The sequence below is a fragment of the Lagopus muta genome, chromosome 3 (genome assembly GCF_023343835.1).
Source record: "Lagopus muta isolate bLagMut1 chromosome 3, bLagMut1 primary, whole genome shotgun sequence".
Lineage (NCBI taxonomy): Eukaryota > Metazoa > Chordata > Aves > Galliformes > Phasianidae > Lagopus > Lagopus muta.
In genome coordinates this window covers 47,199,847-47,219,396 of record NC_064435.1, presented here as the reverse complement: position 1 = coordinate 47,219,396, position 19,550 = coordinate 47,199,847, and the positions used below count along the sequence as shown (strand labels likewise).

At 42.8% G+C, this 19,550-nt stretch overlaps 1 protein-coding gene across 1 annotated transcript in view; it reads left to right on the top strand.

Moving 5' to 3' along the window:
- The first annotated feature begins 18,805 nt into the window (after nt 1-18,805).
- The window catches only part of YES1 (YES proto-oncogene 1, Src family tyrosine kinase), a 52,185-nt gene continuing 51,440 nt past the window's right edge, over nt 18,806-19,550 (top strand). Inside the window, exon 1 of the mRNA XM_048939280.1 lies at nt 18,806-18,953. The gene's annotated coding sequence lies outside the window, so the exon portion shown is untranslated. The remainder of the gene's footprint in view (nt 18,954-19,550) is intronic.

Sequence of the window (19,550 nt, the reverse complement as noted above, 5' to 3'; positions counted from 1 at the left end):
GGACCGTGAGCCTACTGCTTCCCTGGGCAGCCTGTTCCAATGCCTCACTACTCTTTCAATGAAGAAATTTTTCCCTAATATCCAACCTGAACCTCCCCTGGCGCAATTAGAGGCCATTCCCTCTTGTTCTACTGCTAGCTACACAGGAGAAGAGGCCAACCTCCACCTCACCACAACCTCCTTTCAAGCAGTTGTAGAGAGAAATAAGGTCTCTCCTGAGTCTCTTCTTTCCCAGACTGAACAATCTGAGTTCCCTCAAACACACCACATAAGACTTGTGCTTCAGACCCTTTATCAGCTTCGTTTCCTTTCCCTTTGTTGCCTCTCTCTGGACATGCTCCAGGACTTCAATGTCTTTGTTGTAGTGAAGGGCCCAAAACTGAATACAGCACTTCAGGGACAGCCTTACCAGTGCTGAGTACAGAGGGAAAATCACCTCTCTATTCCTGCTGACTGCCCAATTTTTGATACAAGCCAGGATGCCATTGGCCCTCTGGGCACACTGCTGGCTCATTTTCAGCCAAGTGACATCCCCAGATCCTTTTCCTCTACACAGTTTATCAGCCATTCTGCCCCAGGCCTGTAGCACTGCCTGTGGCTTTTGTGGCCAAAGTGCAGGACTCAACGTTTTGTCTTGTTGAGCTTCATCCGCTTGGACTCAGCCCAGCTATCCAGCTTGTCCAGATCCATCCTACACCTAGAAAGATCAACATTTCCCCCAAACTTGGTGTTATCTGTAAACTTAAGTGCATTCAATCCTCTCATCCAGGTCATCAATAAAGATCCTTAAAAAGGATCAGCCCCAGACTGATCACCGGGGAAGACCATTCATGTTCGGTCACTAGCTGGATTTAATTCTATTCACCAGCCTTCACAGACCTTGCAGGACAAGACTGCATTCTTCACACAAGCAGGTCTCTGCATGCTCTGCGATTTCGCTTTTTGACCACCAGATGTCTCATGAAAACCATGGAAATAGCAAATGACTGCATTCTGAGGAGGTGTATGCATTGCACAGCATGCAATCTTGGCAGCCAGGTTCAGCTCCTTTTACTCCTGCCCAACAAAAATAACTGATTCACCCCGTACAAAAGAAAAGTTGCGCAGAAACAAGAATTTCCTTGAACTACAACGTTTTGAAGACTGACAAATTTCAAGAGCAGGCTTAAGTAAGTTTGCGAGAACACAGAGAGCATTTAGCTCTTCTTTTATTAGTTATTTTTGCCCCAGTCCAGTACTCGCCATTGTCTGTGTCCATGGTAGCTGGGTGCTGAATGCAGTCTGCTCCCATTGCTTGCTTTTGCATACAACCAGGCCCTCAGCATGTAGCCAGTGTTTCAGCTAATGTGTTTCTTCATCCGTGTGCTAATGCTGCGTTAAAGAGCCGGCTTGCCCTTGGTCTGTTTTGTTTCCAGCGTAGTTTCTCCTTTCAGAAAAGTAATTGACTGTAACTTGTAACTGAATTGCCCACTTTGACGTTAGTGCTAGTCAGCATGCATGAGAATACTTGTTTCTTCAACTTTCCATCTAAAAAATCTTGTATTCAATAATTTAATGCACTTTAGTTTAAAAATTGAATACCTGCACATTTACTGGTAGCTTTGCAGCTCAGTGTTTGGGGGATTTTTTTAAAGAAACTGGACAAATCTTTAGAAATCTTCTGAGAAAACATTTGCTTTTGTTCTCATCAATTTGCTTACCCTGGAAGAAACCAGCAACGAGTTTTTAAAGTGTGTTTTTGAAATTGTCTGTTTATTAAAAGATGCACTCTTTTAAGTACATTGTCCAGTTTATATTTATAATTTAAAATTGCAGCTTGTGAAGCAAAAAGGCATGCAAAAAAAAAAAATAATGCTAATTAGTAATGCTAATCAAATCCTACACATTAACAGGAGAAATCATAGTGCTGAAGGAAACCCGAGAGGGAGGCAGGAGGAAAACCCTGATCCCTGCACTACCGGCACCCATACCAGATCAACAGAGCTGCAGAGATGTCTGAAATTTCCTCCTGAAATCATTGTCAAAGCTGTTACCTTACTGCTTTCCCAGCCAGCAAGTTCTGAGAAGAAGGAGCCCTGAAAAATGAGCAGCTGATAGCTGTGGTGTCCTGCCGTGTAAATCCCAAGGCTGGAGTTGAAATTGTTGCTTCTCCTTCACAAGCCCCATACTCTGGTACTTCTCAGAGCACATATCCCAGCAATAGGCTTCTTCTGACTCCCAGATTAAAGATGCCAAAGGGCTCTTCTCTTTTATGTGTCTGTCTGCTATTTATCTCTGTAAGTCAACCATGTCATGGACAGGTGATAACAAGGCAAAAGCATTCTGCAGTGTAATACACAGATTTGTAGTTTTCAGGCGAACTTGAATATATACCTCTAAAGTTTACTATTCAGTATTATTACTGCTCAAAGCATTTTTGCAGATTTCTATTCTTGAAGTGTTTATTAAACAACTTGGAAGGGCATCTTACATTTTCTATAAATACCAAACCAAGTCAGCAAAATGTTGTATAAGTGCATGGATGACTGCATTCCTCTATGCAACATGCATTATGCAATTTATTATTTATTTATGATACTTATCAATCATGAATCATTGTTAAAAGGAAATGTAACACAGAATGCTTAGGAAGATGGGCACATGCGTTTCAATTTCCCATTAACTTTGGAAAATATATAAATAAACTGTTAAGTCCTACTGTCTGAGTTCTGTGATGCTAACTACCAGAGTTAGTTAGAACCCAATGGGCTGGTAACCACTGTCTGCTAAAACTGATTGTTGAAGTATTCCAGTTTTCTGAAATCTTCCCACAGTAATGCCTTAATTCCTTGGTTTTCTGAGAGCCCATACAATTAAACATATGTCTGTGTATGTGTATGTGTGTGCATCCTTCCTATATCAGATCCGGAAAAAGCATGTTGATGTTTGATCTCCACAAACACTTTTAAACAGGTCTTATGAGAACTGGCTGAGGGAACTGAGATTGTTCAGTCTAGATAAAAGGAGGCTCAGGGGAGATCTTATTGCTCTCTACAACTCCCTGAAGGGAGGTTGTGGCGAGGTGCGAGTCGGCCTCCTCTCCTGTGTAACTAACAATCAGACAAGAGGGAACGGCCAGTAGTTGTGCCAGGGGAGGTTCAGGTTAGATATGAGGAAACATTTCTTCTCTGAAAGAGTAGTGAAGCATTGGAACAGACTGCCCAGGGTGGTCCTTGGAGTTGCTCAAGAACCTATAAAAGTGGAACTGAGGGACTTGGGTCACTGAACATGGCTGTGATTGGCTGATGGTTGAACAGATAATCTTAGTGATCCTTTCCAAACTTAATTATTCTAATTAGGTGCATTGTTTGTCCAACTAGTCTTAGCCAGCTGGCTAAAATCTTAGAACGCAAGTATTATTTATCTATGGGGTCACAAACTATGCTCACTCAGATCATAGCTTTAAACTCATCAAAATTGGCTTTGTCCAATGTAATCTCTTCCCTCCGGCCCCAAAAATAAAGTATCTGAACTCCCATGAGGAAACTCCTGCCTAGTTAGAGCTGATAAAGAAGGTAACAAACACTGAACTAAACAAAATTTTCTTCAACAAATCTAATACTCCTTACAACTTAGCATCTCAATATATCAGATTCATCAAGAAAACAAACTCTTTCGCTACCAAAATAGCAAGAAGTTAAGCCCAGCTGTATTTAATCTTAAGCATAAATGTGGAACTTTGCATGAACCATTCCTTTGCTTGGAAATCAGCTGCTCTACTTAACCTGAAGTAAACTGAGTGTTCTAGCTCTCAGTCGACTAGTCGTTACATTTAACCATCATGCTCTGAATGAGCCATAAATTATTTGCCAGCACTGATCATGTTTTCCTGTATGTTGTGCAAAATTCAGCAGTAAATTGAACCCTTCAGTTCCCATTTCTCTGGAATCCAACCTAATTTCAAACCTTTGATATAAGCCTAATTTTGTTCTATCAAGCTTTTGCTAACCTGAAAATAAATTCAACCTACTCTTGTTTCATTCTTCACCAAAGCCCCAGAGGTCTTGGAAGATCCTGGATTCTCCTGAATTCTTCAGATTCCTGTAAACTGAACTCTAATATTAACCCTATTCCAAACATAGAGCTTATGTATATCCCACCAATTCATGCCAACGTGAGCTGTTGGAAACAGTGTGATGTTTGGTTTTTTTTTCCCCCTATCAGTGTCAGTCTACCTCCTCACCCTGTGTGCCCCTTGGATCTGACTCTCCAGCCTGGGTTGCATCCATACTCCTACCCTAGCTTAATCACAGCTCAGAGTCTAACCCGCAGTTGTGACTAGCACTTTCATCCTGTTACCTTTCTAGATTAACCCTTTGTATCTGAACTTCTAGCTGCAACCCAGCTGTCACTACAAGAACCCATATCCTATGCTATTCTGATTTTCACGCCTCCTTTTTCTGAACTCAGTTCTTTATACCAAACCTGACACAAGTCTCAGAATTTATCCTTCTCTGTTCTGCTGCCACAAACCTTTCATAGTGCCATCCTCCATCAGTTGTCCTGTTTCTGTGAAAGCAAGTAATGAACAAATTTATCAAGATCCTGCAGCATTTACAAGAAATGCTGAAGTTACTATGGGAAAGTGTCTAGAAGAATAGAGACAGTGATATGGGGCCCATGATACAGTCGGGATTACAATTAGGGCTAAAATTTCTAGCAGTGCAGTGAGTCACATTCACTCCTAGTCTCTGGAAGGGACTATGTTATCTTCTTGGAGAGCTGAGAGACTCACATAAGATCTGGGAAAAATATCTCTAGATGAGAAGAATTAATATGCAAGTTAGATCTTCAGAAGATATAAGCTGAAAATTAGATCTGTTGTCTGTTGTGCACTGCAAAGCCCAGTGCTGAGCATCCAATGACCCATGGTTAACTGAAGCACGAGTGGGGATCCAAAATTAATGTTATAGCTGGGTTGTAAGATTCAAGTAAAAGAGAAAGTCTGTATTCCTTTATGGATTTTGCAAGGCCAGGAAGCTTATGAGGAAGAGTGCCAAAGGCACAATGGGTTTGTTTATGATGAGTGGGGCAAAATGCAGGCCATTGCTCCGTAGCTGTTCTAGAACTCAGACTATGTGCTGTGAGTGGAAAAGATTGAACATTTTTGCTTTCTGTATTTCCCAAGCTCAATGCATCTTAAAGCCAACTTCCTATCAAAGCTGATTTAGAAACTGCATTAGGTTTAGAGTATGTGATGAGTGTGGACCTGTGATGGAGGTTGGTATTGAATAAATGTTCAAGGATTATCAAGCGGAGGGTTCAATGCTACTGTTGAACATGAGTTTTCATTATTTATTAGCCACAAAAGAGATATCATTGGTAGTTGAATGTTGGATTTCAGCTGTGTTTATTTTAAAGGGGACTGGACATGTTCCTTTCCCCATGGGAAAAACCAGTTGAACTCATGCAGAGACACGAGGCATAGCCACAGTGGTGAGCTCTAGGTATGTGAACTTGGAAGAAGCCCGGGCTGCAGAGGACTGGGAGCTTGCCAGGATCTCAGCAGGGAGGTAACCTCTGTGGCAGGCACCCAGGAAAAGCAAGCAGGCTGGTTCAGGCTCTGGGCAGGGCTGTGTAGGATTGGAGCCAAAGCACTTGTTGTGATGTAATTAGCTTTAAAGAGGGATGCAGCTGCATAAACTTCACATCCACACTCATCCTGGAGAAGAAGCAAACTCACATGACTGGGAGCCCTGCTGCTTTTGGAGGCACAAAGCAATCCACCTTGAGATCCAGGAGACAGCCTTCTCGTATAGGAGAGGCCTTGCTCCCTTTTTGCCCATTCACCTGCACTCTTGCATGCCCTGTGGAAAGACATAGCAAAATGGTAATGTCAACAGTCAGGAGAGCACTGGGCCTGTTTGTTTGCTTTGTGACAGCTCAAGTTGAACAGAGCTGGCTGGGGTACAAAACCCACAGCAATAGCTGTCTGTCATGGGCACACAGAAGGACAGCATGCAGGGTAAGGGCAGACAGCCGGAAGGCATAAAAATGGTGTAAACTCCCATACTGCTGACAGCAGAAACAGGTACCAACTGAGGATGGGGGGTGGCCTTTTAAGGTACAGAGAAAAACATGACAGAAACAAGGAGAAATATGAATTTTTAATAACATAATGGTTGTGGAGGAATTTCAGAAAGGCAAGCAACTCCATCATGTGTAAGGAAATGTGAGTATCTGCCCACAACTCCCTAAATGTGACTTCCAGACCGACACCTTGAAGTCTACCACGCTGCCCAGCTGTGCGCAGAGCTCTGTAGCACATGCTGAACAAGTCCAGGCAGAAAGGGACAGACCAGCTCACCTCACTACATTCTGCATAGAGCAGATTGCTGTGTCACATTGGTGTGTAACAGCTCTGTTTTATATATACATTACACATAAACTAACTATTGGCAGAGATTAAGACAAATTCTTTCGGATTTGTAGTTGGCACTACAGCAGGCTCTGTGTTAATTCTGTGCTCTGTGAAAGACTAGCCTTGTGCTTCATTAGAAATGGCATTAAGGGCAGCATAATTCATTTGGATATTTATTCAGTTAAAATTATACCAGTTTTTCACTATTCTTTATGTAACATTTATTTGTGGAAAGTGATGTTTTCAGAAATACTTCGGTTTTTTATTGGTATTGTTTCCCTTATTTTTAGCAACTGTCTGTGCTTATGGAGGACATGAAGGATTATTGCTAAAAATATATACCTGTATTTCCTTCATTTTATCTGATGGAGAAGCTCCTAGTTTTCACACCAACAGTGGAAAAAAAGAAAAGAAAAAAGGAAAAAAAATTGAGAAAGTGCTTGAGGTTTTTTGGCAGGAAAATGAATCATGGAATTGTTAAGTTTGGAAAAGCCACTAAGGTGATCCAGTCCATCAAAAGCCCATCCCCACCATGTCCATTAACCCATGTCCCTCAGTGCCACATCCACACAGTTCTTGAACACCTCCAGGGACAGTGATTCCATCACTTCCCTGGGCAGGCTGTGCCAGTGCATCACCACTCTTTCTGAGAAGAAAATTTCCCTAATATCCAACCTGAACCTCCCCTGGCACAACTTCAGGCCGTTCCCTCTTGTTCTACCTCTAGCTATACAGGAGAAGAGGCCAACCTCCATTGTACGGCAGCCTCCTTTTAGAGAGTTGTAGGCAGCAAAAAAATCTCCCCTGAGCCTCCTCTTTTCCAGATTGAAGAATTCCAGTTCCCTCAACTGCTCCACATAACATTCACATTCCAATGTGTATACAATTTTTAAAAATCTTAAGCAAGGGAAATATTGAATTAATCTCTCTCTGATTCCCTGTGGAAGACAGACATGCCAATGCACTTGCTTCATGAGTTGAAGGAGTTCTTGCCACTGCACCTCTGACATCAGTGTATAAATGCATTCATGAATGTAAATGCACTCACTTTAAGTGCTCATAGGAGTCACAAAAACAATGACATGTTGAGATTTACAAGTATTCAAAGTTGAACCTTTAATGTACAGCATAACCTACGCTTTTCACAAGTATATTTGTGTGCAAGAACTTTACTTCCATTAGTGCGTATAAGAGGAACAGATAGTTTATGGATTTTTACATATAGATAATGAACAAAAACTAATTTTCAAGTCAATGCTAGATACTAATACTGAATTATTTTCCTTAGACTTAGTTGTAAATGTACCATTCCTATGCATATAGCCATACCAACTCTGCTTTTCTTGAAGAATATATTATGATAGGAATCCCCACAAAAACAAAGAGCACAAAGGTCTCCCACAGTGCCTTTGAACCTCTTCCCCATAGGAGTTTGTCTTCAAAGCCTGCCAGAGCTCCAACATTCCTATACTGCAGCTTCATTTTTGAAGTTCTCCAGGAAGCTTTGCTGCTGTGTGGCCTCAGGACACTTCTGCTGTTTGTTTTTATTTCTCTTGTTCAGAAAAAAATAAACCATGAAACCCAAACAATCCATTCGTTGGCTACCACAAGAGGGTGCAGTTGCATTTTGTTAAGTCTGGAGCCGACCACAGGTAACAAATGGGTGACTGCCCACCAAAATGACTAATAAAAGCAATCGCAGAAAAAATAAATCTCCTCGAGAACAGCAAAAGGCAAGGAAAGTTGTATTGAAATACTGAATGTATTAATAAACAACACTTGCTTGTCAGGTGATGATGGCTTAAAAAAAACTAATACACTTAATGTACCTCTGAAATCACTATTAGTCCGAGTGAAGACTCGCAAGTGCTCCAAATTGAAGCACTCGGCTATGAACTGCACTTGTCCTTTTTAATTTGACTTCACAGTCATTGTCAGAAACATCACAAACCAAGTAGAGCATTTTCTGCATTTACCAGCACGAGTCTGCAGTGACCACGGGTTTCAACAGCTGGATGTGATAAAGCCCAGAATTGTCAGGATTCTCTTTCATGTCTGATTAGCAAGGCTTGTTTATGTTACAATGGCTCCTGGAATGAAAGCACCCAACAGACTTGCCATGGAGGAACTAGAAGCCCAGTTCAAAAGCTCTGCACACAAAGAACAAAAAAATGATGCATGCCTGAAGAACCAGACAAGTGATTGTACAATATAGCTGATACATGATCCATGTGCCAACAAGCAGTTGTCGACAAATAGCAGGCAGATTCCTGAGCATATCCGTTGCTCTGCATTTTGGGCTTGCCATTCCCTTCAGCCTACACCACCCAAAGCCAGGGACTCCCCAATTCTCAGTGAGTTCTGATCTGCATGGGACTGTTGGGTCAGGATTCACTCATGGGTGAAATCTGAGTGGTGACAATATTCAGAACTCAACTGGCTGCTCTGATGGTCACTTCTGTTTTTATACTCAGCGAGTTATCTGTTTATTACCCTAGGCAAAACATGTGATTAACTTGAGTTGTGGAAAACAACAGGCCTTGTCCTGTGCATACCACTGCCACGATGAAGCATGCTTTGATACAGAAGAAGCCAGGGAAACTTTGCCACATTTAGCAGAGAAGTCCTGAAATACAGACACTGAGGTGGCTGCCAATTCTAGAAAGACAATGGCCTTCTCTTAGAATTTGCTGCCTCCAGTTGCCTATGTGATGGTCTGGCAATTTACCTAACTACCACTGACCTAAGACTTCAGGAAGAGAACCCAAAACCTCATGCTTTGCTTTAAAAAAGTTTTGTGTCCCTTTTTTTCAGAACTGAACTTAGCAGTATGTGTCTGAGTAACAAATAACAAAGAATTTTTCTAAAAACTTCATAGAAACATCACAGAATGGTTGGTGTTTGAAGGGACCTTTAAGATCATCTGGTTCCAACCCCTCTGCTATAGGTAGGGACACATCCCTCTAGACCAGGTTGCTGACAGCCCCATCCAGCCTGGCCTTGAATGCTTCCAGGGATGCAGCACCCACAACCTCATTGGGCAAAATGTTCCAGTGTCTCACCACTCTCACAGTAAAGAATGTCTTCCTAATATCTACTCTAAACCTACCCTCTTCCAGTTTAAGACCATTTCCCTTGTCCTGCTGCTACACACCCTTAAAAAAAGTGCTTTTCCAGCTTTCTTGCCAGCCATTAATAAGGTCCTCCTGGGCCTTTCTCCAGGCCTGAAGAGCCCCATTTCTCTCAGCCTGTCCCCATAGGGAAAGTGCTACAGCTCTCTGATCAATTTTGTGGCACTCCTCTGGATTCAATCCAACAGCTCGATGTCCCTCTTGTGTTTGGGTCCCCAGAATGGGTTCTGATGAGTTGAGTTGCAGAATCACCTCCCTTGACCTACTCTCCCTTGATCCTTCTCTTGATACAGTTGGCCTCCTGGGCTGCAAGTGCACATTGCCAGCTCATGTTGAGACTTTCATCAACCGATATCCCCAAATCCTTTTCGTCAGGAATTCTTTCAAGCCATTCTCTGCCCAGCCTGTATTTGTGCTTGGGATTGCCCTGACACAGTAGCAGAACCTTGCACCTGGCCTCACTGAACATTATGAGGTTGGAATGGGCCCACCACTCAAGCCTGTTCAGCTCCATCTGGATGGCACCCCTTCCTTCTAGCATGTTAACTGCACCACTCAGCTTGGTGTCATCTGCAAATTTGCTGAGGGTGCACTTGATCCCACGAGCGGGATCCCAAATTTAGCTTTAAATGTGTTTAGCTTTAGCTATGTTTTAAAGTTAAAAGCTGAAGCTTTTGCTTTGTAGACTTTTATTTTTTTCAAAAGCAGTGGTCAGTTTTTTAAAAAGTTCACATTTGTGAAGTCTCAAGTGTAGTTTTTCATTTCAAAGGCCTAAGTTTTCCACAAGACTTCTACATTTTTGAAAGAAACAGTTTTTGAAGGTCTCTGTGAAACATCATATTTTAAATGTGTTGAAATGTATCAAGCCATGCCACATGGATTTCATCACGTTACGTTCACTGTCTATGAAATATATTTACCTTTATACTAGCGTAAAATATGGAGATGATATAAAATTCTCATTGCCAGATTGGAGTATTCCTAATTTTCTCTGGGGAGAATGTTTTCAAATGAGCACGGTTCTGGCTTGACATCTCTTTATTGCTGCTCCAGAATTTTCTGTTCATGTTTTTTAGCTGAAAAGTGGTTTCTGCAATATTATTTTTTTCCACAGGAAAAAGTTGGTTATGCCAAAACAATGTAATGTCCCTATGGGAAAATAAAAGAGAATCCAAAATGTTTTGAACTGTCCAAGCAAATCAAAATGTTTTGCTTCAGGATGGTTTGTCATTACTCATCAGGAGTTTGTCATGGTTTAGGCCCCTCATTTTCCTTGTCATCTGGGGTCCCTGGATGGATTATATTTTCCATAAAGAACAATAGAGTCCCTTCTAGCTGTGTTAGGATGATCCATCAAAGAAGCCCCAAGCCCACATTTCAAAACCCAAATATTTTTGAGCTTTCCATGTTTTATTGTTCTTCCCAATTAGAAAACAAAAGCAAAAATATGGAACAGACATTCTAATTTTCATACACTCTGTTTTCAAATAACCAGGAATAGGATAAGCAAATTTCCGTGCTTTGGAAAATCCCTTTTTAACCAAAAATGAAAGGAAAAACAAGCAGAAGGAAGCAGCATTAATGTAAGCTTTAGTGCTATGTATTTTGAGTCAGCATTTCACTTATTTTCTTTAACTGTATTTGTCTCCACGTTATTAATTTTGTCCCATTATGAGAAAGACAAATGCATTCTTTTATCATATAATTACAGTTTATTCTATGAACAATGAAATATCTGTTACATGACATTATTTGGCTGCTACAGACTACTTAAAGAAATGTAGGGACTAAAAGGAAATAGTGAAGTAAGATGTTTTTTTTTAAATTGAAGATTTTTATATTCCCATCACTGTTCTGCAGTTCTCCAAGCCAACAGGATCAATTAATTCTGTACTTAAAGGAAATAAAGGAATACCTGTCAGCTCCATTTTTTTTAAGAGTAACTCAAAATTAAGAGAAACACATGTTGATACAAGCTCTCCAGTCTAAAAAAAAAAAGAATTAAAATTTGGCATTTTTATAGCTTTCAGTTCTAAGCTCATGGTATATAGAGAGTTTTCTGCTGAATGTAGCAGTTTTTTCCTGCCTTTTGAAGAATTCGAACATTAGATGTTCCAAAAAGCTATGATGAATCCCCAGCATAAACATTTGTGCAGGGGGTTCGGGATGGGTTTTGCTCTGCTTGTTTCCCCACTTGAGAGCCAGCTCTTCAAGAAGCATGCTGATGACAGAGCAGGACAAAGAAGCAGCCTGCAGAACAAGAGCAACATGGAAGCAGAGCCTTCCTCATTTATTCATTCTTGTATTTTCTGTTCTTTTTAAGCCAGGCATGGAGAAGGGAAAGGCCACTGATACTTTCCCACAATGATTGTTGCGCAGTGGGAGGTCCATCCCAGCTGTACATTTCTACCTAATTGCAAAGAAATGCTGGCTTCGCCTTTGAAGCCTTGGAGCAGAGCATCTCCAGGCTGCTTGGCAAGCAGGGCTTGTGGGAGGATATGCAGATAGTCTGGGGAGAACTCAGCATAGATGAGCTAAGCCCCTACATGCAAAGTGAGGCTGTGCAGAGACTTACTCACCACCAGGTCAAATGTGGGTGTATTATTATGAGATACCACAAAAGGCATATCCCTGACATCAGCATAGGAGATTTGCAAAATCTCAAATGACTGCTCCCAGTCTGGAGGCTGAGGTGCTTCTCTGTAGATTCACTGGCAAAATTACTTTCTTTTAACACGAGAGAACAGCAGATTTCACAGTGTAAGTGTCCCAGCAGTGAAGTAGATGATTGCCAGGAACAACCTCAGCACAAGAAACTGAAGAAGTTGAAGAACTCTTACCAGTAATATTAAAAAGCATTATCTAGTGGCAAGGCTGCTTTCGCTAAATCCAGGCTTCTTCCACCTCTTACCACACTGTTGTTTATTGTTTACATTTTAACAGTGAGTTTACCATAAGTGCCTCTTCTCCAGCTCTTGTTACCTGGGCCGGCTCACTCCTGACGCTCTGTTCACCCTTAGGGAAGAAAAAAAGGGCTGCAACTGCTTCAGCAAAGCTGAGCAGGTAGGAAGAAAGGAACAAAGGGGTATTTACCTGAAGTAAGGCTAGAAAAGATCCATGCAGGGCCAAGAGACACACATCAGGAAATCATAGCCATTGTTTTCTCCCTCCTTCCCACCACTTCTGTCTCTTCTATATTACCACAATCACACTGGGGTTTTCTAAAGTCTGAATTGTAGGAAAATTCAGAAAGTTCTGGCTGCAGCTGAGGTTAAGTAAGGTGACATCGGTCTCCTCCACATGTGGTAACCTCTTTCCTCATAGAAGTGAGCACAACCGTATATATGCCATTCCCCAGCAAAGTTGTACCAACCAAATCTCAGCTTTTAGAAAACTGTTAGGAGACTCAAACTGGCTGTGATCGTGTTGGCAGAACTGTAAAAGTACAGGAAAAAAATGATAGTTGCAGTTATGCCTACAGATATGAGGAGACTGCAACCTCCAGCTGAGGGAACAGTGATCAGAAAACAGAAGACAGAGGATAAACAACAAAGATGCAGGGCTTGCCAAGAAAAAAAACAATGCATCTGATTCCGAGATCTCTAGATGGTGCACAGTGTTTGTGTTCACCTGCAATGCTGAACATGACAGTGAGCAGCCCCATCCTGATCAAAGCTCCGCTCTTGTCTGGCATCATAGACTGTGGAATGATTTTGTTCCTGGAACTATTCCCTAATTAATAAACATCAACACATTCATCTAAATGAAGAGGGAAGGCTTTCTGGTGCCCAGACAATTATCCTCAAAACATTAGGGCCATAATAAGAACCCAACATGGAAAATTCAGATCTATTAAGGATTAACACACAACAAAGGGCACTGTTACAGGCCTGAAGAAGTTGTCCATCTTCAGTCAGTGGGAGAGCTCAGAGAAATGGGCCACACTAAGAGCAGAGGAAGTACCAGCTAGTCATGAGGAGGAGGAGAAAACAGGAATACAGCAGGGATGATGGGATGGTGGGGAAGAAGCTCCATAGGAAAGCTGGTCTCAGGGGCTATAATAAGACAATGTGCATAATTGCCTTTGTAAAAAGGAAGTTGCTCAATTCTGCTCCACTTTACCTAGGAAGTCACATATAAAACCTCTGTGATATTCAACAGCCAAAAGTCAGTTTGCGCTGGGAAATAATTGAATCTGGAGCAGAATCCCCAACAGCTCTCTCTAAATGTTGTATTCACTTGGATTTTTCATCTGATAATATTAAGAGTTTCTTCCACAGTGCTATCTTAGGCAGTCAGCACAATGTGCGACAATAATTTAATAAGTATAACCAATATGCAGATGTGCAAATGTCCCAAAGTCAGCGGAAACTGTTCCGTTACACAGGCTGGTAAGTGAAGTGAGAAGTCTGTTAAAGGCTCTGAATGACTCAAGCACTGATGTCAAAACCAAAAGTAGTTCAGGTCAGCTTTAACACGTATTTCTCTCTTGCTGTTTGTTCCTTTCCCATCTGAGCAAGATTGTGCGACCTGCTTTGTGAGGAAGAGAGTGTAAGTTCCAAACCCCTCAAAAGAGAACAGTGGTTCAAGAATTGCATTACAATTTTCTTTACATCTACAATTTCACAAGCTTCAGATTTTTCAAATGTGAAACTTAAATGAAAGATCTGGATCTCTGCAGCTTTCATGCTGGAACCAAGGATACAGGATCTGTAGCTGCTGCCATAGTAGGGCTGAGTGTTAAGTGTTCACCATACATAACACTGCCCTTGAATAAAAGCAGTAGTTATTTTAAGTAACCATAAACAATACTCATGTGCAATTCAAAGCAGATCGGATATAAAGAGATAAAGATTAGAGTACAGCAATACGGCTTTCATTATACAGTGTAATCCAGCATGTCTGATATAAGTGGATGTGACACAAATGTAAATAGCAACAGGTTTAGAAGCATGGCATTTTCCAAGATAGAGTAATAGCATGCATTCAGAAGTAACTTTAAATGATTTCCCAAATAATGTTTGAATCAATGTTGTGTTTTTTAAAGCCTCCACACACTTGCTAAAAGTATGACATACAAGTAGTTAGTCATGTTTCATGAGATCACAGGGAAATGCTATTTGCATTTGAGTAAGAATGGAATACTTAATGTTTCAGATAGAAGTGAGTATCAAACACATGGATCCTGGACATTTGGAGAAGTAGGATGATTTTATAGCAAAATAGGGCATTTCTGAAGAAAACCTATAGAAGTTTAACACAAAGTTTAAATAGAATTCTTGCTTCAGAATAAGAAAAAAATGACAGATCCACCACCTGGTGACTTAACACTGCTTCTTCACTGAACTACTGGATTCATACGTAATTTGCATCATACACGAGTAAAATGTTTGACTTCTAAAAATCAATGATTTTATTAATAGCTTCACTCAAAGAAATTAACATGACAAAACAAAAATATTTATCAAAGCACTTAAAAATAAGCATGTAATGAATACTAACCCATTCCAAGAACTGCTTATTATAATTTGATCACACAGTACACTAAGCAATGGGAATTTAGCCCACGAATTTTGGAAGATGCTTTTATAAAAGGCCAATATTTTCCACACTTCTGAAAATAAGATGAGACCTTGACTACCACTTATTTCTCAAAATGAAAGGATGAATGTAAGTAAGGGTATCTTTTAAAAGTCGTTTGCAAGGGGCCATGAACCATTCCAGTAGTTTTTTTATTCTGATTTACTGGAAAACAATCCCACCAATTATTTTCAAGAATGTCTCAATGTTTCCAAGTTTCTAAATGCCTACAATGTGTACCATACATTAACCATCAGCACACACTGTTAGAGCTCTTCAGAAAACCCATGCCCACCTCCTGCAAAATCTCAGGATAGAAGTTCTGCTTTCCTCAAGTCTCAGGATACAAGTCCTGTGTTCCTCAATCACAAATCTGCACACCCACATCAGTGCCTGAAATATCCCAGACCGCTCTCCTCTATTCCTGTTCCTTCTTTCTGCTCTTATACCTGTGTTCCCACTAAAAATACTTCCTTTCGCATAGTAAGTTCTTTATCCCATCAATCACTGCGTAATTTGAACCAAAAACGAAAGTGCATTTAGAATTGCATAAATATAAATGATCACTTTCTTTAGGAATCAATTCGAATACGTAACAATTTTCACAGTCTACATTTAGGATATTACACATAATCTTTGTGATTATGTTAATGCCAATCTTAACAGCAGCATTTTTCCTGGAATACCAGAAATGCAATGCAGCTGATGAGTTCACAGATGCTGATCTTGCCTGAGGACTCGTCAAGAAATGGTACCCTATACCTGGTAGCAGCAAAGCACAGCAGCAGCACCTCACGCTGTATTCCACACATGCTACAGCAGATGAGTGCAGCTCCTCCTTCCTTGTCCTGTACAAAGTCAAAAACATTCATTTAAGCCAGTAAAAAGGAAGTGAAATTCCCAAAAGCCTGGCCTTAGCTGACGCTCAGCTGAGATTTGTGCCAGCTACAGCTGCTCTCCTGAATGAACAGCAAGGGCTAAGCCCAACCTTTATGGCTTATGACACATACAGCACTGCAGATTTTAGAGCCCACTCAGTAGCAGCAGAGCAGTAGTATAACAGGGCTTTACCTAGGTGAAATGTGGCAACAGGCTGCAGGCTGACTCACAGGCAGAAGGTGGCAATGACAATCCCAAATCCTCTTCAGCACAGACATAAATGGAGCAACCAGCAGCTTGATAGGTTTAAATCACCTATTTGACATGGCCTTATAAAAACAAGGAAGGCTGAGACTGTCAGGAACACGTGCAAGAGAATTTAAGAAGTAGCCAGCTTTTTCACTGCAGTGAAAGCATGCCTGGCCTCCACAACTCCAGGTTCTAATTCATTCTTTCCCATCCGTGTGATGAGATTGTTGCCAGCTAGCAGAGTGGCCATCATGCCTTCTCCCAAACTTATGTACTATTTAGATCACATGGGGCTTGAAATTAAGCATGCCACTCCCTTGAGAAAGAGGGGCAACAAGCACAAACTGGAACACAGGAAGTTCCATGCAAATAGGAGGTATTTCTTTACTATGAGGGTGATAGAGCACTGGAACAAAACTGCCCAAAGAGGTTGTGAAGTCTTCTCTGGAGGCATTCAATACCCAGTTGGATTCTTTCCTGTGTAATCATCCACTCTAGGGAACCTGCTTTAGCAGAAGGGTTGGAATAGATGATCTCTAGACATCCCTTCCAACCCCTATAATTCTGCAATTAATTATCAACAGAAGTTGATCACCAGTGCAGCCTTAGTACTATTTGTGGTGGTACAACTGGACAGTCAGTAGAATAAATGCACAGACAAGAGCAAGAGAAGGCTGCAGATAACTGCTGGGTCTTTTAGAAGTCCAACACACTCTCTATATTGGTCTTTGGAAGAGAAACCAGTCAGAGAGCTAGAATAGACTGAGAATCCCAGGGAACCTTTAGATATCACGTGGGCACAGCCAGATGCTGAGAAAAATCCAATCTACTTCAGGCCTGAAAACTAGGCATTGAGTTACACTGACAGCTGGCAAGAGCCAATATGCCTCTAATCATACAGCTTTAGCCCAAAGCTGCTACATTACTTAAAGAAAAATGAGTAACACAAGAACACAATGATAATAATATGCTTATTATCAGTCTACTTTTCAGATATCCAAGTTTTACTGTTCTGCAGTAAACTTAACTGTCCAACAGTGTTTGCCCACATACAGGAAAGGAAAACACAAGGAATACTGGAGGTCAACCCTGTAGGCTTGGAGGACTGCTGCAAGCCCAAACTGTGCTGTGAAGCACTGACCAGACCCAGAGCTCTGACTGCTCCTTGGTTAAATAATTCATCACCCAGCTCAATTTGTAAAACTCGTTGTTGATTTCTAAATTAAAAATAAATTCTGTAATAACGTGATTTAGGCTCCTAACAGGACAGGAAAATGATAAACTCCACTACTCTAAAAGGGTTTCATGAGTATGATTTATGGTAAGGAGCATCACAACTTGAAACACCTTTGCATTACTATTTTATATACATATATATCTTCTGTTAACTGCCTAGTGTATTTATGATCTTGTAAAAGCAAATACTTGTATTTGACTTCAGCTAAAAGACAAACGGTTTTACTCTCCATCATTGCCTAGAAATGGGACCTCCTGCTTGATTGTTTTAAAGATTAAGTACACATTATATTAGATTCTCATTACAGACCAATACAATTATCAGTCAGTCTGCACACCAAATAAAGGTGCAAGAGACATAAATCTAGCTATTAATGAGCTGAAAACTAAGCAAATTCTGAATGACAGCCACCAATCTGACTGTGTAAACTTTAATAATCTGGGTTCCTTGGAGTGTTTTTCTCTCAGTCCTTCCTGCAGTCACTCCATATCATTAAGGCTAGAAAAGACCAATAAGAACATGTACCCATCAACCCATCCCCACCATGCCTGCTAACCATGTCACTCATTGCCACTTTTACACATTTCTCAAACACCTCCAGAGACGGTGACTCCACTACCTGCCTGGGCAGCCCATTCCAATGCTTCACCACTCCTTCTGAGCTGAAAAATTTCTTAATATGCAACCTCAGATACCCAAGTCCAGGTGAACCAGCCTGGATGTCTTGATTACTTGGCCTAACTTCTGAAAGATGACCTCAGAAGACTGTAACTGCATTTGAAGGACCTTTATCTTGAAGTCCATCGACACAAACCCAACTTTTCTTTTTCAAACACGCGACGCTGACCTCTGGCATTGAGACCAACGGGATGTACCTGTCTGACTCAAACCCATAACACACACCAAGCCTGGACATCCCCCGCTGTGCGGTTGAAGAGTAATTTCTCCACACCTTTCCCACGGCAGGCGGAAGAGCTCAGAGCTGAAGTCACACACCTGAAAGGCGTCAAGCAGGGGGAAGGCAGCCGGGCTCTGGCAAATCTCCCCGAAAGTCCCCGATCGTGGGCTGCCCCTCGCGGCCGCGGCCGCCACCATGTTGGCTCGGTGCGCGGCGCCGCCGAGGAGGGGTCCGCCCGGCTCCTCCCCGCGGCCTCTGATCGGGCGGGGAGCTTCGCCGCGCCTCACCCGGGCGCCCGCGGGTAGCGGGGCGAGGCGGAGCGCGGGGGAGGAGGGGCCGGAGGTGCCCGCCGGAGAGCCCGGCCGTAGGGGCGGGGAGTCTCCTCCTCCCGCCGCCAGGCTCCGGCTCCTCGCACGCACCGGAGCGCCCGGCTCCCTCCTCCTGCTCCTTTTCCCTCCTCCCTTCCCCTCCTCCCCCCCTTCCCTCCCCGGGTCGCCGCGGCTCCGGGAGGAGCGGGGGGGACCCCGCTTCCTTCCCTCTCCCCCTCCTTCTCCCACCCGCGCCACTGAGGACGGGCAGGTGAGCACCCGGCCGCGGCCCCGTCCCCCCACCCCCCCCGCCCCGCGGGAGAGGCGGCCGCGATGGCGGCGGCGGCGGCGCCCGGCTGAGCGCTAGGCCCCGGCCGCCCGCGCCCGCCCCCGGCCTCTCCCCTTGGGGCCGCCCGCCTCGCCCCCACCCCCGGGTGGGGACCTCGGCCCCTTCGCGCAAACTTTCTCCGCAACTTTCTGCCCGGCCCCGCGGGGGGCTCGGAGCGTCGGGGATGGCTGCGCGCCGCCCCGACCGGCGATGGCCGCGCCGGCTCCGGGCGCTGCTGGAGCGGCGCTGGGGCCGAGGGACGGAGCGCAGGAAACGCGTTCCCGCCTCGGCTCTCGCTCGGCCGCGCGTGTGTCGTTATCTGCTGTTTTTCGCTCGGTGCTCGACTCGGTATCGCTCCACCTAGCAGGAACGCGACTGCTTTAAATTTCTGAGTCATTAATTTAAATGTGCCATCATAACACTTCGTCAGTCCCCGTCGTGTTCCTGGCGATTTAGGAAAAAAAAAAAAAAAATACAATTGATGTAAAGCCCGATTCCTGCAGTGCAACTTTCTGCGTGTGAAGTTATGTGCAGGAGGAC